General features: G+C 33.6%; 1 long non-coding RNA gene across 1 annotated transcript; it reads left to right on the top strand.

Moving 5' to 3' along the window:
* The first annotated feature begins 310 nt into the window (after window positions 1–310).
* Window positions 311–26,579, top strand: LOC141565462 (uncharacterized). The gene is made up of 5 exons (XR_012489028.1): window positions 311–372; window positions 2,210–2,314; window positions 9,930–10,065; window positions 14,260–14,309; window positions 26,405–26,579. It is a non-coding gene; the product is annotated as an uncharacterized LOC141565462 (long non-coding RNA).
* Window positions 26,580–27,292: the final 713 nt, after the last annotated feature.

Raw genomic sequence — 27,292 nt, 5'->3', positions numbered from 1 at the left:
GTCATAGTTAATCATCATAACATCTTGCTGTCACTGTGTACAATATTCTCCTGGTTCTGTTCATTTCACTCAGCATCAGTTCATTCTAACTCATTATTGTAAAGAAATTACTGCCTGCCCAAAAATGTTTTGTAATGAGACAGGTTGGTTCAGGGAAATCACAGAGACATTGCCTTCAGTTGAGGCAAGATGGCTTGATGCTTGTTCATCAAAGAAAAGAATTAAAGTATTTTAAATAGAAAGCACCAGGGCTAAATTCCTCTCACTTTAGCCAGGGTAGCCTGCTTAACTGTTCCATTAGCAGTTGATTCTTGATTCCAGGCCCAACACTCTATTCACTGTATCAGCTAGCTGCCCTCTTGAAAGTCATATGTAAGTTATAACTGACTGCAGTTGGAGTAATCAAGTATAGTTGAATTATAAAAATGCTAACGTTTTGAATTAGAGTTGGCTAAACAAAGATAACAGGCAATAATGTAGGGATAAGTGAATCCCTTAGTGTGACAGTGATATTTTACCCAAAAGGGAAATTTGGAAACACTAGATAATTTACTTGTGAGATTGTGAGAATTTGGGAGGGAGGGAAGCCGGACATGGGAGACAAGAAGAATAGGGTTCACAGTTTGGGGAAGCTAAGCAGAGTGTGGAATGTGATCCGAAAATATGAGAGCCCCTCAGGAAATTCTGTAGGAAAACGTCAATGATAAGTCTGAGTTTGAGTAGTTATTTGGAAAAGTATTTTCTGAAAGAAATTTAGGGAGATCAGGGTTCAGAGAAAAGGAACTTACCTCCTCAGGAACCAAGAGTTAAAAATAACTTGGGGATAATGGGGCATGGAGATGAAAGAGGCAGGAGGAAGCTTGTGTAAGTATGAACTACTAAGGAAAGACAGTAAGACTGCAAAGATCAGATGGTTGCTGTACCTAGTAAAATCTGAAAACTGAACTAAGTGATGGGAAACTATATTGTATTTAACCTATTCTTTAAACTCTGTTCCCCTCCCCCCATTCCTTTGTAATAAGTGACTCTTGATCAAATGCTTTATTTAGTTTATAAAGTACTTTCATATATTATATCATTTATGCATTACAAAGACCTTCTGATAAGTGGTACAAATATTACTATCTCCCTTCAACGGATAAGGAAACTGGAACTAAGACAGGTGACATCCAAGGACTCATTGCATTGGTAATGTTGGGACTCTAATTGAGAACTTTTAAAGCCAAGTTAAGGCTGCCCCAAGGCAAATCATAATCTTATTTTAGTCTTCTATAAAATGACTGGATTGGATGCACTCTTGAAACAAAAAGCCAAGGCCCTCTGGCAAACTGTGACCTTATCCTGCAGGAAAATGCTTTGCATCCTTTAAGCCTTAACTCTATAGCTTCAAGTAAAATTAATCTTCATTTTCGCATTCTGTAATTGAATGAATATTCAATGAATTGAATAAAGGAAAGAGAAAGGCAATGGATCCCCAGAGGGCAGCCTCTGGAGAAGAATTATCTTTCTCTTAATCTCCTGGGGTTACTTTCCTTGAAAAGATACTTAAGCAAATAGCCACAAGGGGAACTTCCAGTGAGCGCCTCACTGGGGCTTGAGTGATGGTTGAATTGATTTGTTCTTGAACTCTTGCCTAGGAAGCCAATAGATTGGCTTTCCCCATGCAGAAGCTCATTGTTTGTTTTCACTCAATGACTGGGTCAGTGAGGGCATCTTCACGTCATTGCCCACAAGCGAGCCATCCTCAGCTGACAGAACTCGTGGCCATTGTCAATAGCATCTAGAAGAATGCTTCATATGTCTCGGATCAGTGGTTCAGACTTGGCCGAGTGTTCTTGGATTACTCACCAGGACACCATCTTCTCCCTTGACACTGTTTTCCTCTTGCACCAGGGTGCAAGGAGGGAAGGATGGAGAATGGCAGGCTGGGGTGGGAGGACGGATAAGCACAGGAGAGCATAGCTGTTTGTTTTCCCCCTTATGCTAACAATAAAACATCTGTTCCCTAGCCTGGCAGCTGGAGGAAAGTGAAATGATGAGAACATTTTTTGCCCTCTGGGACTGTGGGTGGGGGTGTTAAGGGAGGGAGGATGAGGGAAAAGAGGGGAAAGGGGGATGGAGGAGGTTGAGATGGAGATCGAAGCTTCCTTCAATAATAACAAACAAAAATAACCAAAACAGCTCAAATATCTCTTACTCCTTTTGGCAGACAGGCCTGTTAATCCACAAAACTGGGTAAAACAGCTGCTCCAGTGCAATTAATGCACAATAGTGTCATCCATGTGTGTTTTGAAGAATATCATCCATTTAAGAGGTAAATATCTATGGCTATATGATAAATATGGCTTCCCCCATCCCTTATGTCCTTTAATATAAATTAATATTTTCCTGAGAATACAAATAGGAAGGGAAGAAAGAAAATAAGTGAAAGAAACTTCAGGAAAGAGAGGGAATTCTGTTGGTGTTTGTTCCTGGGCAGCCAAATTGTAGATATGGGCTTAACTCATGAATTTTCAATCTACTACTCTACAACAATAAAAATAATATTTAGAGTGCTTAAAGCATCTTAAAGATGATGCCATGAATAGAGTCTAGGCCTGGAGTCAGGCTAAACTCAATCCACCTCCTGCCTCAAACATTTACTAGCTATGTGATCCTGGGCAAGTCACTTAACCCTGTTTGCCTCAGTTTCCTCATCTATAAAATGAACTAGAGAAGAAAATGGCAAGCCACTCCAGGATCTTTGCTAAGATAACTTCAAATAGGATCATGGAGAGACTATCAATTAAACATAAACAACAAAATTGTTTATGAAGCACTGAATAGATTGGGGATTGGAGAACCTGGCTCTGCTAGTAACTACCTATGTAATATTGAGCTAAATCCCTTCATCTCTCTGGACTTGTTTCTTCATCTGTAAAATGAGAATTGGACAAGATGATCTCCAGGATTCTTTCTAGCTCTAAATCAGTGATTCTATGATCCGATGATTCTTGGCCAACTGGTAATGAATGTAGTTTTTTCCTGAGGGAGAGATGGAAAGGATAAAGGAACGAATCCTGCTTTGATGAGAAAAAGCAAAATGACAATAATCTGATAATCTGATCGGCAATTGTTTTATAGCCCTTGAAGATCTCAATCTATTTCCTGGACATTTTACTTCTGGAGACATGGGTAGCTCTTGAGAAATGTATGCATATTTTTTAAAGCTTTTCTAAAAAATTTGAGAAGCATCAATTTCTTTTTTCAGTGACTAGTATAAAAAAATAATAGGAGGAAAAACAGGAGGAACCAAAATCTCCTTGGCTCTAGGCTAGTTAAAGGTAACTTCTGTAACTCTTTGATCAGAACAGCAAGAATCACCTGGCCTCTGACAGAAGCACCAGAGTATTTCTTCTTGAAGTTCGCATCAAAGGTGAAGACAACACTTTCTCCAGGGGTATTAATATTCTGGGCTTTAGAGGAAGTTCATTTCTATCAGGAAAGACCTTCTACAGTTTTATCATTCTGACCTCAGTCTTTTTTGGTCTGTCTTTATACAGCAGCCAAATCTATCCCAGCTCCTTGGGATTCTGGTTGATTTCTTAGGGGCCTTTTTATTCACTTATTTAATAAACATTTATTAAGTGCTTTCTGTGTACAAGTCCTAGGGCAGTTAGATACCAGAGTAGATAGAGCACCAGGCTTGGAATCCGGAAAACACATCTTCCTGAGCTCAGATCCAGGCTCAAACATTTACTACCTGTGTGATCCTAGGCAAATCACTTCAGTTTCCTCATCTATCAAATGAGATGGAAAAAGAAATGGCAAATCACTTGAGTATCTTTGCCATGAAAACCCCAAATGGGATCACAAAGAATCAAACACACCTGACTAAATAACAATAATGACAAATTGCACAGATCGGTGTGCTAGGTTGAGGATAAAGCAAAACATTAATTGCTCTCAAGTAGCTTATATTATTGGAGGGGAGATGTTCAGAGGGAAGAAAAGACTATATACCCAGATAAGCAAATACATAAACACAAATTTTTTTTGGGGGGGGTAGGTAATGAATGGATATAGAACCAACAATTAGTCTGTGTGTGGGGGGGTTGGGAGGCAGAAATCAGGGAAAGCCTCATTTAGGGAATTGTCTTGAAGGCAAATAGGGATTCCAAGAGCTGGAGATGAGGAAGACCATTCCTGATGTGGGAGAATGCTTGTAGAAAGATTTGTCTGTGACACAGAATATTGAGAGTCATATGAAAACAGTGGGAGAAATGGGTGCCCTCCAGATGATAGATTTAAATGTCCAACAGCTTACTGGTAGCATATCCTCGAAGTACAGAAAATGGAATTATATACTGTATTACAAGGGTAGCATGGTTTGTAACATGTTTTCTGATAGGCTTCTAATTCTGGAATCCAATATATGTTGGATCAATGTTTGTTTCATCATCATGTCTAACATTATGTTGACCATTTTAGCCATATCATACATGAACCTTGTGGCCCGTATTGGATTTTAAATATTGAGCATCCATATTTCACGATTTCATCTCAATTGTCACTTTCTAATATCCTTCCATTCACCCAAGTTCACAATTTCAGAATCATTCTTGATTCTTCACTCTCCTTCACCAAACATATTCAATTAGTTGCTAAGGTCTTGTCAATTCTGCCTTTCTCTACTCAAATAGACACTATCCTAGCTCAGACTCTAATCACTTCTCATCTGGATTGTGATTATCATCTCCTATTTGGATGGCATTAGTAAATCAGTTCTCAAAAATTTTTTTTCAGCCCATTTTCCACACAGATGTGAGAGTAATTTTCCTACAGCACAGGTCTGGCCAAATCACTAAACTCTTTAAGAAACCCTACTGCCTCGCCATTGCTTCTAGGATCCAATACATATTTCTGGCATGTAAAACTCTTCCCAACCTAATTTTAATGTCGCTTTTAAGCCTTCTTTATGTATTTCTTCTTTTCTTATACTCTTTTGTCCAGTCAAAGTGGTCTTCTTGTTGTTTCCTCCATCCCATACTCCATCTCCTATACTTATAACATTTCTCAAAAAAGTATTTATTTTTTTATAATTATATGTAAAGATAGTTTTCAATATTTGTTTTTTGTAAGACTTTGAATTCCATTTTTTCTCCCTCCATTACCTTCCTCTCCCTAAGACAGCAAATCTTAAGTTGCACATATACAATAATTTTAAACATATTTTTCTTACTCACAACTTTTCAAAATTGTTCACTATACCTAGAATGAATTCCCTCCTCATTCCAACTTCATGCAATTCCTACTTTTCTTCAAGGCTCAGCTCAACTGTGATCTTTTAAAAATAAAAACAAACAACTTTTCCTGATTCCCCCCAATGCCAGTACCTTCCTTTTCAAATTGAGTTGTATTTATTTTGTTTATTCATATTTATGTTATCTATCTTTAGTAGAATGTCACCTCTGTAGGGCTCCTTAATGATTGTTTTTTTTTTTGTTTTTGTTTTCCATGGCTAGCATGGTATCTAGTATGCAGTAGGCATATTAGTAATACAAATATTAGTAAATGTTTACTTCTTTTAGAGAGGAAGCTTTCAGTCTCTTCATATATTATTAGTGTCTTGAGTTGCCACATCTAAAACCATTCATTACACATCTGCTTCCCTTCAACCACTCACTATCCTACCTTGGGGATCACTCTTTCACTGATGATCCTCTCCCAGCTTAACTAGGTTTGATTTTGGAAGACACATAAACAATAATTTGGCCCTTGCAAATAGCTGTCCCAGCTTTGTAGGACCTATCAGAGCTTGCAGTCACTAACATAATCTTTGAGAACCCAAGATTATCTTCTCAACATGGAGAAATTGTGAGGAAGATCAATCAATTAATAAACATTTATTAAATATCTCTTATGTGCCTACCAAGCATCAGGCACCTAAGTAGTAGGACATAAAAGGGGGCAAAAGACAGACCCTGCCCTTTAGGAGCTTACAATCTAATGGAGATGACACCATGTGAACTAAAATTACAAAGCAAGCTACACAAATAAATAAGAAATTGGTAGTGGGAGGAAGGTATTAAATTAGGAGTTGGGGAAAGCTTTTAGTAAAAGATAGAATTTTACTGGAGACTTAAAGAAAGCCAGGGAAATCAGTAAGTGGAGCAGAAAGAAGAAAAACATTTCAGACATGAGTGATAAGCTGAAAAAATCCCTGGAGCAAAAAGAGATGGAGTCTTTTGTATGGAACAGTCAGGAGGCCAGTGGGAGGGTATATGTTGGGGGGAAAAAAGTATGAGAACACTAGAAAGGTAGAAGGAAGCTAGGTTATGAAGTACTTTGAATGCCAAAGAGCATTTTTATTTGATTTGAGTGGAAAGAACTTAAGCCAACAAATGAATGAACTATGTATGGCACATTTTTCATGTAATATAAAAATCAGTAACTATAATTTTCTGTCTGTGTTTATTATTATATAATTATGATTACTCTTATAGCCCTATATTAGCAAAGTGTTCTATAATTGCTTTTTTTTTTTTTTTTTTTTTTGCCTAATCTTAATAACAGCCTTTGAGCCAGATGAATTTGCTGTTTACTAGGCCTTCTGCTTATATTATACTTTCAAGACACATCCAATTCTTTTTTCCTTTACATCCATAGCTTGGATAGAAAAAGGAAATATAATAGTCTTTCACACCTGTTGGAGCAAATATTTCATAGGACTTTCTTCCTAATTGCATCCAAATGTTTCCAGGTCATCTCAACATATTGTGATCAGGTTAAGGGTTACTCTTGAGACAAAAATCTCACAGGTAGAACCTCCTTATAACCAGAAATTTAAACTAAAAGAAATGCTTGATCTAGTTCATTTTGGAGACTATCTTGATGTTCTAATTGTCTTATGATTCAGTAATTTCATTCCTGCAAACATTGGCTTTTAGGTTGTTTGCTTTAGTGTCTTTCATTTACAGATCAGTTTGGTCCAATTCCCTATTTAAATTGTTCATATTGATTATTACCTTAATAGATGTGTAACAGATTATTATGGCAAAGCAGTTGCTATGTTTTAAGAGTTTGAGAAACACAGAATCTAAAAGCTAGAAAGAATAATTGAACTTGTCAGTCAACAGCATTTATTAAGCACTTACTATGAACTGGATATCATGATAAGTATTGAGGATGTAAATAAAGATCCAAAGAACCCCTACTTTGAGAAGTTTACATTCTAATAGGGGAGATAATTGTCAAATAATGCTTGATTCTTTCCACGCACCCTGTCTGAACTCTGGTTTATGTCGTCGCCATCTCACACCTGTACTATTTCCATTGTCTCCTGGTTGGTCTACTGGACTCCATTCTCTCCCTACTTCAGTCCACTCTGCACTCAGTTGCCAAAGTTATCTTCCTAAAATACAGATCTGAGTATATTATGTACCACCTCCCTCAATAAACTTCAGTAGCTCCCTATTACCTCCAGAATCAAATATAAAACCCTCTGCATAGCTTTTAAAGAACTTTATAATCTAGATTCTTTTTATCTTTCTATTTTTCTTAAAATTTGCTTCCTTCCATATACTCTGTGACTCAATGACATTGACTTGCTTGGCTGTTCTTCATATTAAGCTCTATCTCCCAACTCCATACTTTTCAATAGCTCCCTACTACTCTCTCATCCCCATTCTGCAAAGTATTCCTTCTCCTCTGCTTCCTGGCTTTCTTCAAAGCTTAGCTCAACTTCTGCCTTCCTACAAGAAGCTTTTCTTTATCTTCTCCACTGCTAGTTTATTTCTTCTGAGAATGCTTTCTTAGCTACTTTGTTCATATCTTCTAAGAGGGGCAAGTTGTCTTTGTCATTAGAATATAAGCTCCTTGAGGACAGGAACTGCATTTATGTCTTTATATCAACAAATAATACATAGAAAGACCTTAATAAACACGTTTTCTGACTAAGTACATGCAAGATATATACAAAATAGATGGGATGTAATTTTGGAAGAATAGACACTAGCCTGCTCATTCTACTTGCTCTCCCAAACACATAGTCATTCAGTTTCTCCGTGAAAGTTTACTTACAAAGATAGGTCATCTTTTCCATGGTTAGGCAATTCTAATTGATCAGAAGTCTAGTCCTTTGAGAAAAATATCACTTTCCTCCTACATTTTTTCCCTATTTATTCTAGTTCTGTTTTTGGAGATGCTGAGGATGAGCATATTTTGTCTCCTGTCAACATTTCCAGAGTTTGTTCTAAGAAAGAGAAAGACTTAGGTTATATCCCTGGGTTCATTTCTCTTAAGAAGGCAGACATGTATACATAGGAGCATAGTAGAACTAGTTCAGGTTAGGCAGTAGGTACTTCTCTCACTAATATATATATAGACAAAAATCACAAGAAGGAGGTGTAATTGCATAGTTGTCTGATCAGCTTGTGACAAAAATCACAGATTGGGGTGAGAGTAATTGAGTAGTGGTCTTATCAGGTTGTCCTTGGGTTGGACTGTTTTTCAAAAGGTGTATCATGGCCATATCAGGTTTGGCCACTGAACTGGGGTCAACATGAACCAGTCTGAGTTGGTTCTGTAGCATAGCAGGGTGAGTTCTGGGTTTAACACATGAATACTGCAAAGGATTTCTGATGTGCCCAGTTTAAGAAATGCTCACTTTGCCTGCTGGTTGGCTGATTCTGATTTCCAGGTCAGTCTGGCCTTCTCTGGACAGCAGGAGAGCTTAAGAAAATCAAAGTGATTAGTAAAAAGTATTTACTGTCTCAGCTACACACTCCTATATTATTACCATGGAACTATTTGAAGAAAGTTTTCATGTCCTTCATCTCTCTCCCCCATAATTATCTACATTGTTGTTGCTATTTGTTCTTTATTCTTGAAGAGGACCAATGCATCAGGGAAGTGATGCCATGACTTGCAAGTAAATTAGATTGAATTGAGACAGGTTGTGCAAAGTTACCAGCCTTGCTCTTTGCACCAGTGCCATCTGGTTCCAGTGGCCAGATATAGATCAGGATGACTGGAGACAACTCTAGATATAGTGGGAAACCTTGGGCCTTTTAAGTTAAGATCTTTTCCAGGTATAAGTTTGAAGCAACACCCATTAAGTGAGGTGTGGATAGTGCATGGATAGAGCACTGCAGTTGGGATGATCTGAGTTCAAATCTGCCTCAGACCCCAACTGCCTCCAAAAAAGGAATAACCCCCTATTTTAATTTCTACATTAGTCATGTTGTGAAAGAATAAACAGAACAAAAGAGGGAAAACACACCAAAACCTTCCAAAGAAAAAGAAAATAGTATACTCTCATCTGCATTCAATCTCCATCAGTTCTTTCTCTGGATGTGTATGGCATTTTCCATCATGTGTCTTTTTGGAATTATCTTAAATCATTGTATTGCTGAGGAGAGCTAAGTCAATCATAGTTGATCATTACACAATATTGCTATTACTGTGTACAATTTTCTTCTAGTTCTGCTCACTTCACTCAATTCATATGTCTTTCCAGGTTTTTTTCTGAAATCATTCTGATCACAATTTCTGTTTTTTTGGAGAGGGCAGTTAATATTTAATTTTGATAATACTTGCTATGTTAAAAAAAAAGTCAGCAATGCATGAAGAAAAATGCCTTCAGATGTTTATACATGGTATGAACACATGCTTTAATTATACAGTTGGGAGAGATTCACAGTTAACAAAGTTAAAAAATATCCTTGTTATAAATTACACAAAGCATATAAACATATTTTTCTGAATGCATAGAGTAAGACATTACACTCACCTACCAGAAACTGTGCATTATAATTTAGATGCTAAATGTGAGTTTCAATCAACTGATCTGACAGTATTAGGAAGGAGATCAGTTTAGGGCAAGTCTATACCAGATCAATAATTCTTCTCTGGGTCCTCCAGTCCCTCTGTTTTGACTTTATTTTCAGAGCTGATTGCAGACAGAATTAATCTGAGAACTACCCTAGATGTGTCTACTTGTTACTTGCTACATTAGAGAGACATATATGGCCACCAACTGACTATCACATGTGGCCAGAAGAGATTGATTAGAAGTAAGTTAAGGTGAGTATTGTCATATAAGGCTCATTTCCTCTGAAAGAGACCTGGCCTTCATCTTATCTTTTCCCAAAGCAAACAATTAGCTAATACTTTTGGGCAAATTCACTTTTCAGTTGGCTGAAGCACAAGGGACCACTTAGGAGCACTGTATACTATTTCTTACAGCACAACAGTATTCTATTATATTTATATACCACAACTTGGTCAGCCATTCCCCAGTTAATGGGCATTTTCTCAATTTTCAATTTTTTGCCAATACAAAAAGAGCTGCTATAAATATTTTTTGTACATGTGGGCCCTTTTTCCTATTTTGTAATCTCTTTGGGGGTACAGACCTGCTGGAACTCTGTCTTCCCAGAAATCAGCCAGAGTTAGGATCACTAAACTTTATTCTTTATTTTTTGATCTTTTATTCTTGATCTTTTATGGTCAAAGTCAGGGGGTTAGGTTTAGCAATCTCACACACACCTTCCTCCCTCAAACGCCAGGAGAGATTGACTCAGCATCAGCGTCTCAATTCCTCTTCCTCCTTCTAGTCCTCCCACACACGTCACTTCCCCCTCTTTGTCCCACCAGTCAAGTCAGCACAGAACAGCTGGGGAGGGTCAACCTTCAAACAAGTTAATAGGGAACTGTCCAATTGGCAATTAGTCTCACGTGCTTCATTATCCAAGTGCATTGCTCAGTTCTAGCCCTTTACACAGACCTAGTAATGTTATTGCTAGATCAAAAACAGCAACATAGTGCAAGAATCAATTATGATTTATTTAGCTCTTCTCAGTAATGCAATGACCAAGGTAATCCCAAAAGATACATGATGTTATCCATATCCAGAGAAAGAACTGATGGAGATTGAATGCAGATGGAAGTATTATTTCAAATTTTATTGTCTTTTGGATATAATTAAAAGTAGAGACTTTTTATTCTCTACCCTACACCCAAGTTCTAGAGGACAGTAGATGCTTAAAAAATGTTTGTTCAATTCAATTCTATTAACATTTTCTCACAATCAGTGAAAGAATCTTCCCTGTAATCTCTTTGTTGACCTTAGTAACTTAAAAATTTTTTTTGTAAACTCAAACTCATTGACCTCAGGGACACGATTTTAATAGGTTCATGCCATTTTTTTTGGGAGGAGGAGGGGAGGTTTTCATCCTTGACTTCATCTTTTAAAATCCTTTGCTTCATTTTCAAAAATTTGAGCTTTGCTTCCACATTGGTCATGATTTTTCTGTTTCTTTGTTTGACTTTAATAAGAATTGCTTTCTTTTCCAGATGTTTTTTTTTTTTCTAAAAGTCTGATTCTTCTTGAACCATCTTCCCTTTTAGCAGCAGACCATGAGATTATCCCTACTTTAACTTAGTCTTTAAGAAAGCAGACTTCTAAAAATTTAACCATGAGTGGGGCTTAGCTCTTATGAAATTAAACCAGCATTTCTCACTGTTTCTCAAGATTTTATTTTCACTTAATCAATTATACCTTGTTGAGGGGTTTGGATTGTATATTCTCTGAAGTCCTTTCTAATTGTAAAACTATGACCCTATGAACTACTTAGTGAGGAGTAAATCCAATTACAATGATATGTATATATTAAAGTTTTAAAAATTATAAGCTAACTAGCTAGGAGGATAAAATAAAGATGAGGGAGAAATTTACTTTTTCTTAAATATAGCAAAACTTCATTCATGAGGATCACTCCCTTAGTTCCTCAATTGAGAATTAGTAATGCTTTAGTTAATCTGGGGATAAAGTTTTTGGTTGTTCTTTGTTTTTGTAGAGGACCAATGACAACACAAGTTGATGTCTTCGTTTGCTTGTGAATTGGATTTAAGTAAGGCAAACCTGAGGCCCAAGAAAACATTACCCACATCTTGTTATTAAAACTTGATCATCATAATAAACTGCTAAAATAAAATAAGACAAAAAATTAAAATGAGTAAGCAAAGGAAAAATAATCCAACTATAGAGAGCTATTATGTTGTAAAAGAAAATCTGGATTCAGATTCAATGGAAGATAGGTTAAAAAAAAAAAAAAAAAAAAAACTCTTACCCGAAAGAATAACATCAAATGGTCACAAGCTTCAAAACAGTTCTTAGAAGAACTTAAAAAGGAATTTTAAAAAATCAAACAAGAGATGGAAAAAAATTAAGGAAAAAAAAAGCAAACCCAAAAATTATGAAGTGAAAATTGGAATCGGAAAAAAGAGGTCTAAAATCTTAAGGAAGAAAATAAGTCATTGAAAATGAGAATTGGGCAAGAGGAATCAAATGAAACTATAAGACACCAGAAATAATAAAACTAGAAAAAACAGAAGAGAATCTGAAACATTTCATTAGAAAAATAACTGATCTGAAGATCAGATTGAGGAGAGACAAAATAATAATTATTATGATTATCTGGATATAATATTTCAAAAATTATTTTTAAAAATTGCCATGAGGTTCTAGAATAAGAAGATAAAATAGAAGTTGAAAAACAATTATTGTTCACCTCCTGAAAGATCCCATTTAGAGAATTAACAGGAAAGTCATAGTCAAGTTTCAAAACTCTCACATTAAGGAGAAAATATTGCAAGCAACAAGAAAAAAAAGAAATTTAAATATTGGGGAGATACAGAAAGTATTTCATAAGACTTACAAACTTTTACACCAAAAGACTGAAAGTCTTAGAACATTATTTTTCTTTCTTTTCTTTTTTATTAAATTAAAGCTTTTTATTTACAAAACATATGCATGGGTAATTTTTCAACAATGATTTTTGCAAAACCTTCTGCTCCAAATTATCCCCTCCTTCTTCCCACCCCCTTCCCTAGATGGCATGTTAAATATGTTAAAATATATGTTAAATCCAATACATGTATACCTATTTATACAGTTATCTTGCTGTACAAAAAAAAAAAAAAAAATCAGATCAAGAAGGAAGAAAAAAACTGGGAAAGAAAATAAAATGCAAGCAAACAACAGAAAGAATAGAATGTTATGTTGTGGTCCACACTCAGTTCCCACCATCCTCTCTCTGGGTGTAGATGACTCTCTTCCTCACTGAACAATTGGAACTGGTTTAAATCATCTCATTGTTGAAGACAGCCATGTCCATCAGAATTGATCATCATATAATCTTGTTGCCATGTATAATGATCTCTTGGTTCTTCTCATTTCACTTAGCATCAGTCCATGTAAATCTCTCCAGGCTTCTCTCAAATCATCTTGCTGGTCGCTTCTTACAGAACAATAATATTCCATGACATTCATAAGCCATGATTTATTTAGCCATTCTCTAATTGATGGACATCCATTGTTTCCAATTTCTTGTCACTACAAAAGGGCTGCCACAAACATATTTGCACATGTGGGTCCTTGTGAAGATCGAGTTAGCACCCTGGATACCTTAGAATCAGCCAGAGTCAGGATAAGCAAAAGTCCTTGGTCTTTATTCTTAGTCTTAGTGGTAGAAGTGAATTGGGTCCATGCAAGATCTGCACAACCTCTCCTCTCTTTTCTATCACCCAAGGTGACTCTGTCTTGTCTTACTCCACCCCCTAATCCTCAACCCAATTCTCTGTATACACCAAAAGACTGAACCAGCACAAAATAGTGGGAAAGGCCATTTTTCAAGTATATGCTAATAGAGTATTGTCCAATCAGTAATTAGACTTAAGTGCTTGGTTATCTGACCTCAGTGCATCAACTCATCCCTTTACAGGTCCTTTTCCCTCCTTTAAGATCTCTTTGGGATTTATAATCCCAGTAGAAATGCTGGATCAAAGGGCATGCACAGTTTGATAACTTTTTGAGCAGAGTTCCAAATTGTTCTCCAGAATGGTTGGATTCATTCACAAGAACATTATCTTTCAAAGAGCAAAAGCATTGGTGTTGTGACCAAGAATAACTTACCCAACAAAGTTGAATATATCCTGAATGAAGAAAAAAGATATTTGACAAACCTAAAGACTTTTAGGCATTTGTGACAAAGGAACAGAACTCGGTAAAAAAAAATTTGATAGAAAGGATTCTGAAGAAATATAAGGAAAACATTAAAGACTAATTACAAGTTAAATTATTTCTTATATATGAAAATGCTATCAGTATTCTTAAAACTATCAGTTTTAGGCTTAGTTGTATATGATGGAGTGATTCTATAAAACAAAATTGGAAAAGATGAAAAAGTAAAAAGGAGCAATTATCTCATTAAACAGGGTATGAAAGGAAGAACTGATACAGAGTAAGAACTTCTAAAAGAAAGCAGGTAAGGATAATAGGCTGGTAATGTTGGAACCTTATTGTCATTGGATCTGGGTTGAAAAGGAAACATTGTGTACATCTGGAAAAGTGTAGAAGTTATCTGGACTTGAAGAGATGTGAGAGAACTGAGGGTTTAGGTGGGGAAAGGACTTTTAGAAGGGTGTAGAGATTAATATTTAGGAGGATGAGAGGAAAGGATAAGGGAGAGACTCAGAGAGGTAAATAGAATAAAAAAAAATAGGAGGGTAAGGGGAGAAAATTAGGTAACAGAGAAAGGGTAAAAAGAGACTGAGAAGCACAATAGCAAAAATAAGATGGAGGGAAATTCACAAATAGTAATTATAACTTTGAATATAAATGGGATAAACTCATCCATAAAACAGAAAAAATTAGCAGAATAGGTTAAAAATCAGAATCCCACAATATGTGGGAAATACATTTAAGAATAAGATATATATATATATATATATATATATATATATATATATAAAAAATGGAGGATTGGATACAATTTATTATGCCTCAGCTAATGTAAAAAAAGGGTAGCACTTATGATCTGAGACAAATTTATGGCTAAGCTAGATTTAATTAAAAGATATGGGACTTTAATTTTTCGCTCTCAGAACTAAATGAGTCTAACTGAAAAAATTAAGAAAAAGGTAAGGAAGTGAATAAAATTGTAGACAAGTTAGATATCATAGTTATCCAAAAAGAATTGAATGCAAATAGAAAAAATATACTTTTTTCAATGGTGTTTGGTACTTTTTTTGAAGATTGTCTATATATTGGTACATAAAATTTTTTAGTTAAAAGAAATATTTAAAGTATCCTTTTCAGATCACAACACAATAAAAATTATACATAATAAGGGACCATGCCAATGAAGATTAAAAATTGGAGATTCAACAATCTAATCTTAAAGAATGAATGGACTAAAGAATAAATCATGGAAACAATAAATTCATTGAAGAGAATGACAATAATGAAACAGCATATCAAAACCTATGGGATATTGCAAAAATGGTGATCAGAGGAAAATTCATACCTCTAAATATTCATATCAATAAAATAGAGAAAGAACATACCAAAATTGGTTATTCAATGAAAAAAAAAAGTAGAGAAAGAACAAGCTCAATATCCCCACTCAAACACTAAATTGAAAATTCTTTTTTTTAAATAGGCATGTAAAATCAAACATTTATGATAATAAATCACAATTTCACAATCCCCATATTGAGTTATACAACCCCATGTGGTTTGTGACCCACAGTTTAAGCAGCTTTGCCCTATCTTATCAAATGCCCATTTCCCGCTCTGAAAGATTATATTCAGTTTTGCTGGGTAGGTGATTCTTGTTGTTATCCTTGCTCATTTATCCTCTGTAATATCATGTTCCAATTCCTTTCATTGTTTAATACAAAAACAAATCCTGTGTTATTTTGATCATGGCTCCATGATATGTGAACAGTTTCTTTTTAACTGCTTGTAATGTTTTCTCCTTGACTTGGAAAAGCTAGAATTTGACTATAATATTTCTTGGACTTTTCATTTGGAGATATCTTTCAGGAAATGATATGTAATTTTTTCCTCAAATGAAAATTCTAAAAATTAAAGGCATGTTGAAATATTAAATGTAAAAATAATTGAAATAATAAATAAAACTAGGCGTTAGTTTTGTGGAAAAAAAAAAACAAGAAAATAGATTAAAAGTTGGTTCATTTGATTTAAAAAAAAAAAACTAAATTAGTGTTAAAAATCAAAAGAGTGAATACATCAGTAATAAAGATGAAATCAAAGCAATTATAAGGAATATTTTGACCAATTATAAAACAATAAATTGGATTTTTAGATAAACCTATGTTAGCAAAAGAAATTGAATAGATCATAAATGAGCATCAGGACCAGATGGATTTATAAGTGAATTCTATCAAACATTTAATGATCAACTAATTTCAATATCAAATAAATTATTTGAAATAGTAGGTAAACAAGGAATCTTATCAAACTCTTTTATGAAACAAATATGATTCTGATACCTAATCCAGGAAGAGTAAAAACTGAAAGAAAATTTTAGACAATTTCATTAATGAATATAATTGCCTAAATCCTAAATAGAATATTAGTTAAAAGATTACAACACTATATAACAAAGATTATACAGTATGATGATGTGGGATTTATACTAGCAATATAGGAGTAGTTTAACATGAGGAAAACTATTAAGATAATAATAATTATTAAGATTATTATAATTTAAGATAATTATTAACTATTAAGATAACAATAATAAAAGTAAAAAATATGATCATGTTAATAAAGGTGGAAAAAGCTTTTGATTAAATACAACACTCACTTCTATTTAAAAACACTTGAAAGCATGGGTAGAAATGGATTTTTCTTTAAATTTAAAAAAATTATTTATCTAAAGTCATCAGAAAGTATTATTATTAGTAATAGGGATAAGCTAAAAGCCTTCCCAGTAAGATCAGGTGTAAAATAAAAATTTCCACTTTACCTTTCAATATTGTATTGGAAATCCTAGAAATAGCTCTGAGAGAAGAAAAAGAAATAGAAAGAATCAGCATAAGGAATGAAATAATAAAAATTATTTCTTTTTGCAGATGATATTATGACATACTTGGAAAATTCCAAAGACTCAACTAAAATTTTAATTCTAACAATGATTTTAGCAAAGCATCAGGATATAAAGCAAATCCATATAAATCATCAGCATTCCTCTGTATTAAAAAAAAAATCAAGAAGAGATATTCTATTTTAAAATAACTTAAGACATTATAAAATATCTCCTAAAACATGCTAAAACAAACCCAGGAACTTATGAAAATATCTTTTTATACAAATAAAATGAGATTTAAATGATTTGAAAAATATTATTTATTGGTAGATAGGGTCAATATAATAAAAATGATAATTTTACCTAAATTAAATTATAAGATTCAATTCCAATTACATTACCAAAAATATTATTTCACAGAATCAGTAAAAATAATAAGAAAATTCACTTGAAAGAATAAACAGTCATGAATTTCAAAGGAAATAATGAAAAGAAAATGTAAAGTAAGGAGATTTAGCAGTATCAGATCTTAAGCTATATTATAAAGCAATAATTATCAAAATTCTCTTGGTGTAAGGGCTCTTTAAATGGTCGGACACAGCGCAACGAGAGATTGAGGCCCGGAAGTAATCTCTGTGGATATTAGGACTTCCCTGTAGGTGGGATCTTGGCCACAATGAGATAGCTTCGTAATGGCTGACTTTCTTGCTGATTGGCTGTGTGCGTGACCTCACAGGCCCTTTATAATCCCACTGCAGACAGCAGTCACTCTCTTTAACCTGGCTGCCTGAGCCAAGTGGATGAATAGTCCAGAGAGGTAAGGATTTTAGTAGTGAACATGTGGGTCTTCTGACCAGGTGTTCACTCGGGAACCAACAAGTCAGGGCATCAAGTCAGGGCATTATGTGAGTAGGTATAATAAAGGCTTTTAAGATTACACGTGGCTGTTCTTGAGCGCGCTACCGGTTATTAAACTATAGATTCAAGAAATCAGAGACCTTTGAAGGCTTCAGAGGAGGCAAGCCAGGTAGAGTTGACACTGCAAAGGTCAGTGGTCAAAGGTACTCTGTTGGGCCTAGGACAGACTGGTAATAGTAACTGCCAGGAGGGCATGTTACATCTTGGGATAGCCAAGAAATAAAAAGGTAGAATAATAAAAGAGAATAGACACATAAGTTGCAACAGCAAATAAATATGTAACAAAGATAAACAAATTATGAATGAATATGTAACAAATGAAAAGGCTTAAGACTTTGGGGTAAGCATTTATTATTTGGTAAAAAATTGTTGAGAAAATTGGAAAGCGGTGTGACAGAAATTGGATATAAATCAATATCTTATACCATTTACCAAGATAAGGTAAAAATTGGATATATGACCTAAATATAAAGAGATATTACAAGAAAATCTGAAAAACATGGAACATATTACGTATCAGTCTTATGGATAGGTGAACAATTTATGAATAAATAAGAGACAGAGAATGAATGAAATGCAAAATGAATAATTTTGATTACATTAAATTTAAGAGATTTTGTATAAATAAAACAAATGTAGCCAAAATCAGAAAAATGGAAAAAAAATAGACAGTTTTTCAGATAAAGATCTCATATCTCAAATATATGTGAATGTTTTGCACACATAGACATTCCATAAATTAATAGAAAGTTACAAAGCTGTCAGCCTCATTTTCTTTTCCAAGATCAACAAAATTTAGTTGGAAGATAAAAGTCAGATTGTCTCCCAATGGTCCAGAATATAGCAGATAATTTTGGTGTCAACCTGGTTTAGCCTGCCTATCAGGAAGATTTTATCTGAGTATACTCAAGCTGCATGCTAGGGCTTCTGAAAGCCATAGTGCAGAGACACAACCTAAATAGCTAAAAATCTATGGAATATTGATCAACAAGGATGGGTTGGGAGTGGAGATATAAGGAACTCGAACTCTACACACACCATTCTTTCCCTCTACTTGCAATAAAATTCCATTTAGTATATTCCTAAATTCCTTATTGCCATTTTACCTCACTTTCAAAGCCCAACTCAAATGTTACCTTTTCTATGTAGCTTTTCCTGATCCCTCCCATTTCCCAAATGAAAGTGATAATCTCCCTTCATTTGATCACAGAGAACTTTCTTTTTCTAGTATGCATTTACCAGGGTCCTCTTTGATTTACAATTATTTGTCTATGTATCTTATCAACCTTGATTTTGTAATCTCTGTCGGGGCAGGGATTATGATTTATTTATCTCTGTTATGTCCTATATTATGTCCATCATCATGCTTTGCACACAAGCCATACTTAATGAATGTTTGATGAATGACTGACAGAATGAATTAATTAACTCATATCTAGTCTACTGACTCCATTTGCCTCCAGCCTTCTTTCTCCTGACTCTTAGGGTAATATTAGTTTACTTACTTTTGCTTATTTTCTTTCTCGAGGAAAGTGATTATAATCAACAAAATCTTATTCACTCTGTTCTTAATTAAAAAACAAACACAAAAACAGGTTCTATGGAAATTTTAATTTTTTTTAAAAGGAAATAATCTCTTATTTACTAGCATGTGGGCTCTTATCTCTGGGTCAGTGAGCTTATAGAAATAAAATGCTCTTCATCACTAGTTCTGCTAAACACACAAACAGTGTAAACAAGTTTAAAGGGAGGACATATATTTAACAGAACTAGAAATTTTTCAAGTATTCATTTGCATTTGACTTGTTAATTGCAAATAACTTGAAAATTCTTACATTTGATCTCTAGATTTGTTTGCTTGTTACTTATATGAAATTGCTCTCCAAAATGGCTGGATTCTTTCACAACTCCACCAACAATGCATCAGTATCCCAGTTTTCCCACAGCTCTTCCAACATTCATCAGTATTTGTTCCTGTCATCTTAGCCAATCTGACAGGTGTGTAGTGGTATCTCAGAGTTGTCTTAATTTGCATTTCTCTGATCAATAGTGATTTGGAACACTCTTTCATATGAGTGGAAATAGTTTCAATTTCATCACCTGAAAATTGTCTGTTCATATCCTTTTACCATTTATCAATTGGAGAATGGTTTGATTTCTTATAAATTAGAGTCAGTTCTCTCTATATTGTGGAAATGAGGCCTTTATCAGAATCTTTAACTGTAAAAATATTTTCCCAATTTGTTACTTCCCTTCTAATCTTGTTTGCATTAGTTTTGTTTGTACAAAAGCCTTTTAATTTGACATAATCAAAATCTTCTATTTTGTGATCAATAATGATCTCTAGTTCTCCTTTGGTCATAAATTCCTTCCTCCTCCACAAGTCTGAGAGGTAAACTATCCTATGTTCCCTTGATATTCTTGACCTTTTATTCTTCCAGATGATTTTTTTTCCCAAGTTCTATAAAAACAACTTTTTGACAGTTTGATTATTATGGCACTGAACAAGCAGACCAATTGAGGCATAATTGCTATTTTTATTATATTAGCTCAGCTTATCCATGAGCAATTGATATTTTTCCAATTGTTTAGATCTGACTTTATGTGAGAAGTGTTTTGTAATTGTGTTCATATCGTTCTTGGGTTGATTCCCAAACATTTATTTTTATTTAAATGGAGTTTCTCCTTCTATCTCTTGCTGATTGGCTTTGTCAGTAATATATAGAAATACTTATGATTTGTGTGGGTTTATTTTATATCCTGCAGTTTTGCTAAAGCTGTGAATTGTTTTGAGTGGGTTTTTGGATGATTTTCTAGGATTCTGTAAGTATATAAATCATATCATTTGTAAAGATGATAGTTTTATTTTGTCACTGACTTCTAATTCCTTTAATTTCCTTTCTTTTCTAATTGCTAAAGCCAACATTTCTTTTCTTTCTTTTTTTTTTTTTTTTTCCTGAGGGAATTGGGGTCAAGTGACTTGCCCAGGAAGTTAAGGAAGTGTTAAGTATCTGAGGCCACATTTGAACTCAGCTCCTCCTGACTTTAGGACTGGTCTCTATCCACTGTGCCACCTAGCTGCCCCTAAAGGCAACATTTCTAGTACAATGCTGAATAATAATGGTGATAATGGGAATGCTTGTTTCATCTCTGATCATATTGGCAATACATCCAGCTTCTCTCCATTACAAATAATACTTGCTGTGGTTTTAGATAGATACTGCTTATTATTTTAAAGAAAGCTCCCTTTATCCCTACGCTCTCTAGTGTTTTTTAATAGGAATGCGTGCTGTATTTTGTCAAAGGCTTTTTTTGCATCTATTGAGATTACTATATGATTTCTGTTGGTTTTGTTATTGATAGGATTGATTATGATAATAGTTTTCCTGATACTGAACCACCCCTGCATTCCTGGAATAAATCCAACTTGATTACAGTGTATTATTCTGCTGATAAATAGCTGTGCTCTCTTTGCTAATATTTTATTTAAAATTTTTGCATCAATATTCATTAGGGAGATTAGTTTGTAACTTTCTCTGTTTTGGCTCTTCCTGGTTTGGGTATTACACCATATTTGTAGTATAGAAGGAATTTGGCAGTACTCATTCTTTACCTACTTTTCCAACTAGTTTACATAGTATTGGAATTAATTGTTCTTTAAATGTATGGTAGAATTCATGAATCCATCTTGTCCTGGAGATTTTTTTCTTAGGGAATTCATTAATGGCTTGGATCAATTTCCTTTTCTAAAATCGGAGTATTTAAGTAATTTATTTACTCTTCTGTTAATCTGGGCAATTTATATTTTTGTAAATATTCATCCATTTCAATTAGATTGTCAGATTTGCTGCCATATAGTTGGGGAAAATAGCTGCTAATTATTGCTTTAATTTCTTTGTCATTGGTGTTAAGTTTACCCTTTTCATTTTTGATGCTGATGATCTGTTTTGTTTTGTTTTTCTCTTTCCTTTTCCTAATCAAATTAACCAAAGTTTTATCTATTTTGTTGGTTTTTTTCATAAAACCAATTCTTAACTTTATTTATTAGTTCAACAGTTTTCTTGGTTTCAATTTTACTAACCTCTCTTTTGAGTTTCAGAATTTCTAATCTGGTATTTAATTGGGGGGTTTTAATTTTTTTCTTTTTCCAACTTTTTTAGTTGCATGCCTAATTCATTAATCTCCTCTTTCTCATTTTATTCATGTAGCTATTTAAAGATATGAAAATTTCCCTAAGAATTTCTTTGGCTGCATCCCACAGGTTTTGGTATGTTGTCTCATTATTGTCATTCTCTTAGATGAAACTATGTATTGCTTCTGTGATTTGTTATTTGACTCACTTTTTTTTTTTTTTTTTTTTAGGATAAGATTATTTAATTTCCAATTGGTTTTTAGTATATCTTTCCCTGCCCCTTTATTAAATATAATTTTTATTGCATTGTGATTTGAAAGGAAGCATTACTATTTCTGTCTTTCTGTGTTTAATTGTAAGATTTTTATGCCCTAATACATGGTCATTTTTTGTATAGGTATCATATACTGCCAAGAAAAAAAGTTTATTTCTTTTTGTCCCTGTTCAATTTTTTCCGAGGTCTATCATATTCATGTTTTCTAGGATTCTATTAACCTCCCTAATTTCTTTGTTGTTTATTCTGTGGTTAGATTTGTGTGATTTTGAGAAAGGAAAGTTGAGGGGACACCTACTAGTCTAGTTTTCCTCTTTATTTCTTCGTATAACTGTCTTGAAATCTTTAAGAATTTGGCTGCTCTACCACTTGGTACATATACATTTATTATCATCACTACTTCATTGTTTACAGTACCCTTTATCAAGATGTACTTTCCTTCCTTATCTCTTTTAATTAGATTTATTTTTACTTTTGCTTTATCTGAGATCAGAATTGCTATCCCTGCTTTTTCTTACTTCAGCTGAAGCATAATAAAATCTGTTCTACCCTTTTACCTTTATTCTGTATGTGTTTCTCTGTGGCAAATGTGTTTCTTATAAACACCATATTGTAAGATTCTGCTTTTTAATACACTTTTCTATTTGCTTTTGTTTTATGGGAAAATTTATCCCATTCACATTCACTATTATGATTACCAACTATTATTTCCCTTCATCTTATTTTCTCCCCTATAAATACTTTTAGTTTCTCTTTCCATCCTGTTCTTAGTAGTGTTGTGGAAATAAAACTATCACTCTTTGCAGGTGATATTATGATATACTTAGAGAATCCTAGAAAATTATCAAAAAATCTATTTGAAACAATTCACTGCTTTAGCAAAGTTGCAGGATATAAAATAAACTTACAGAAAGCATCAGCATTTCTATGTGTTATTGATAAAGCGCATCAGCCAAAGATAGAAAAATTTCATTTAAAATAAATATAGACAAAATAAAATATTTGGAGGTATACCTGCCAAGACTAACCCAAGAACTATATGAACACAATTACAAAGCACTTCTCATACAAATAAAGTCAAATCTAAACAATTGGAAAAATATCAATTGTTCATGGATAAGCTGAACTAATATAATAAAAATGATAATTCTGCTTGAATTGGTCTACTTATTCAGTGTCATACCAATCAAACTGCCAAAAATCATTTTTTAAAACTAGAAAAAGCAAAATTCACCTGGAAGATTAAAAGGTCAAGAATATCAAGGGAATTAATGAAAAAAATTACAAAGGACGGTGGCTTAGTCCAACCTAAAACTATATAGCAGTTATCAAAACCATTTGGTACTGGCTAAGAAATAAAATGATGGATCAATGGAATAGATTAGATACACACATGACACAGTAATCTAGGCCTATAGTAACCTAGTATTTGATAAACCCCCAAACTCCAGCTTCTGGAATAAGAATTCACTATTTGACAAAAATTGCTGTGGAAAACTGGAAGATAATGTCAGAAAGTTGACATAGAACTACATCTCATACTCTATACCAAAATCATGGGTACATGATTTGGGCATAAAGGATGACATCATAAACAAATTAGGAGAGCAAGGGATAATTTACTTTTCAGATCTTTGGAGAAGGGAGAACTAGAGAACATTATGAAAGGCAAAAGAGACAACTTTGATTACATTATATTAAAAGTTTTTGCACAAACATAACCAATAGAAACAAGTTTAAAAGGGAAATACAAAGCTGAGGAAAAAAATTTACAGCCAGTATTTCTGATAAAGGTCTCATTTTTAAAATATATAAAGAATTGTGTCAAATTTATAAGAATACAAGTCATTCTCCAGTTGACAAATTGCCAAAGGATGTGAACAGACAATTTTCAGATGATGAAATCAGAGCCATGTATAGTCATGTAAAAATTCTCTAAATCCCTTTTGATTAGAGAAATGCAAATTAAAACAATTCTGAGGTACTACCTCATACCTCTCAGATTGGCTAAGATGACAGGAAAAGAGAATGATGAATGTTGAAGAGGATGTGGGAAAACTGGGTCACTAATGCCTTGTTGGTGGAGTTTTGAAATGATCCAGCTATTCTGGAGAGCAATCTGGATCTATGCCCAAAAGGTTATCAAACAAATCATACCCTTTGATCATACCACTACTAGGTCTGAACTCCAAGGAAATCATAAAGAAGGGAAAAGGATTACATGTGCAAATGTAGTAGTAGCTAAGAATTGGAAAAATGAGTAGGTGCCCATCAGTTGGGGAACGGCTGAATAAATAGTGGTATATAAAGATAATGGAATATTATTGTTCTATAAAAAGTGATGAACAAGCTGATTTTAGAAAGGCCTGGAAATATTTACAAGAACTGATGCTGAGCAAAACAAGCAGAACCAGGAATATAATTGTACACAATAACAATAAGAATGTGCTATGATCACCTATGAAAGACTTGGTTCTTCTCAGTGGTTCAATGATGCAAAGCAATCCCAATAGATTTTGGATAGAAAATGACATCTGCATCCAAAAAAAGAATTGTGGAGATCAACACATGCTATGTTCACTTATTTTTTCTATTTTTTTTTTCCTCTCTCATAGTTTTTCCCTTTTGCTCTGATTTTTCTCTCTCAACACGATTCATAAAGCAATGTGTACTTAAAATAAATTGAAAAGTGAGTGCAAAAGAAAAACATAATAAAAGAAACAAAAAAATGAATAAAAATACAATGGAATGTAGATGTTGCAGTATATAGTTTTACAAGTTAATATGTGGTCAAATGAATTCTTATATATAATTTATTGGCCCCATTTCAAATTGAGTTTGACATCACTAGTCTAAATTATCTGTTCTTTTTTTTTTTTTTTTTTCCCTATGAGGCAGGGTTAAGTGACTTGCCCAGGGTCACACAGCTAGGAAGTAAATTATCTGTTCTTAAAGTTTGATCCAAAGAAACCTGACAGTTCTATGGGGGTTCTTGAGGTTCTGAACTATTTTCATAATAACATTAAGGTGTTACTTGCCTATTAAAACACCTCTTTTTGACTATTTATTTATGTAAGGATGGATTTTTCTTCATAGACATCAACCAAAGTAATATAATAGATTTTGTCCTTCATTCTTGAAGATGACCATGACATCAAGAAGATGATGCTATGACTTGCAAATGAATTGAATTTGATGAGGGAAGGCTGCATAAGATTATCACTTTCATTTTTTTCTCCCGAGTCATCTGGGTACAATGGCAAGCTATAGATGACCCTGAAGATGGCTGCTTTTAAGCTAAGGTTTCTCAGTTTGATTGAGGCAACCACCTGTTCAGTGATTAAAGCTAGATAAGAAATGAGGCAGAGAATACACTTTTTTAAACTAGTAAAATAAAATTAGGAATCAATCTGGGAAGGGAAGATTCTCAGGATAGATAGAAAAAAACCAACTATTTTCTATTATATCAGATATTAATATTGCCTATATATATATATGAAACAGTCACTCTTCTCACTAAATGTTGGTCTTTGCTTTAGAAAATATCATTTTTATGAAAAATGTTATTTATGTCAACACATAATTGTTATTTTAAATGAATTAATGCATGATTATCTTTAAAGTTGGAACAATTTAAATGTCCCAAATGGGAGAGCCAAATTGTTAAATTTTTTAGCATAAGCATTTACCTCAAAAATCAGCACACATTACAAATCAATTACAGATTGATTCATTATTTATAAATTTTAAATTATTTATTATTTTGATGGTTGTCTAGACGTAAGAAAATGATAGAGAAAATTTTAATAGTGCAAATTAAACTTAAATGTGAGCCATTTGTTTTCCAGAGAACCATATGTTAAACATTTATCAACACACTCCAGGATATAATGCACATAAATAATAGATATTTTGGAGTCCTCAATAACTTTTAAAATTGTAAAAACTATCCTCAATAAGAGTTTAAAGAGGTCCTAAGACCAATAAACTAGAAAACCTCTTTTCTGTAGGCTTGGATATGTTCTTGGGAAAGGGGTCTCAAGAGAGAAAGAAATATAGCTGCTTAACTGATTACAGGCTCTTGTATGAATTCTTTGGATTTTGTTTGTTTGTTTAGTTTTGTTAAAGTCTGACTTGAATTACCTTTCGTTAGATTAAAAATTTGTATGAGAACTGAAGGACATTTTCCTTTTGTTGTAGAAATCTCCATACAAGCTAAACTTGATATTCAAAGGAAAATATACGAAAACACCTTCATTGGAGGAACATTCTTGAGAAGTTCCCTGAAATGGAATCTATTTTACAAACCAAGAACTTTGTCTTTAAGCCACAAGTTAGAGTCTTGAAAAGAATAAAATATTATTTTTCCCTCTAAGTACTCTGTAGGATTGGTATTTCTCCAATTCAGCCTGCCTATATTTCATTTCTTAGTTATTCTAAACCTATAAAGTTTCACAACATACATATATAGTCTGAATCTCTCCCACTCTCTTCCATGTAGACCACCTCCCAAAAGTCAGAAGTTTTTGAAAGTCATGTAGATGTACACTGAAGTAACTGATTTCAAGCTCTCCTTGAATTTTTTACATATCAGATTTGGGAACAAAGTATGGCCTACATTTGGACCAATATTGTTGTTGTTTGGTCATTTTTCAGTTCTGTCCAACTTTTTGTGAATGCTTTGGGGTTTTCTTAATAGGGATACTGGAATGGTTTGACATTTCCTTCTCCAATTCATTTTATTTTATTTATTTATTTATTTATTTTTAACTTTTTAAAAATTAATTTTATAATTATAATTTTTTTGACAGTATATATGCATGAGTAATTTTTTTATAACATCCCTTGTATTCATTTTTCCAAAATTTCCCCTCCTTCTCTCTACTACCTCCCCTAGATGACAGGCAATCCCATACATTTTACATGTGTTACAATATAACCTAGATACAATATATGTGTGTAAATCCAATTTTCTTGTTGCACGTTAAATATTGGATTCCAAAGGTATAAGTAACATGGGTAGATAGACAGTAATGCAAACAGTTTACATTCACTTCCCAGTGTTCCTTCTCTGGGTGTAGTTGTTTC

Source organism: Sminthopsis crassicaudata, chromosome 4, assembly GCF_048593235.1.
Source record: "Sminthopsis crassicaudata isolate SCR6 chromosome 4, ASM4859323v1, whole genome shotgun sequence".
In the NCBI taxonomy this organism is placed as follows: Eukaryota; Metazoa; Chordata; class Mammalia; order Dasyuromorphia; family Dasyuridae; genus Sminthopsis; species Sminthopsis crassicaudata.
The sequence above is the reverse complement of the archived record's forward strand: the minus strand, read 5'-3'. Positions and strand labels throughout refer to the sequence as shown.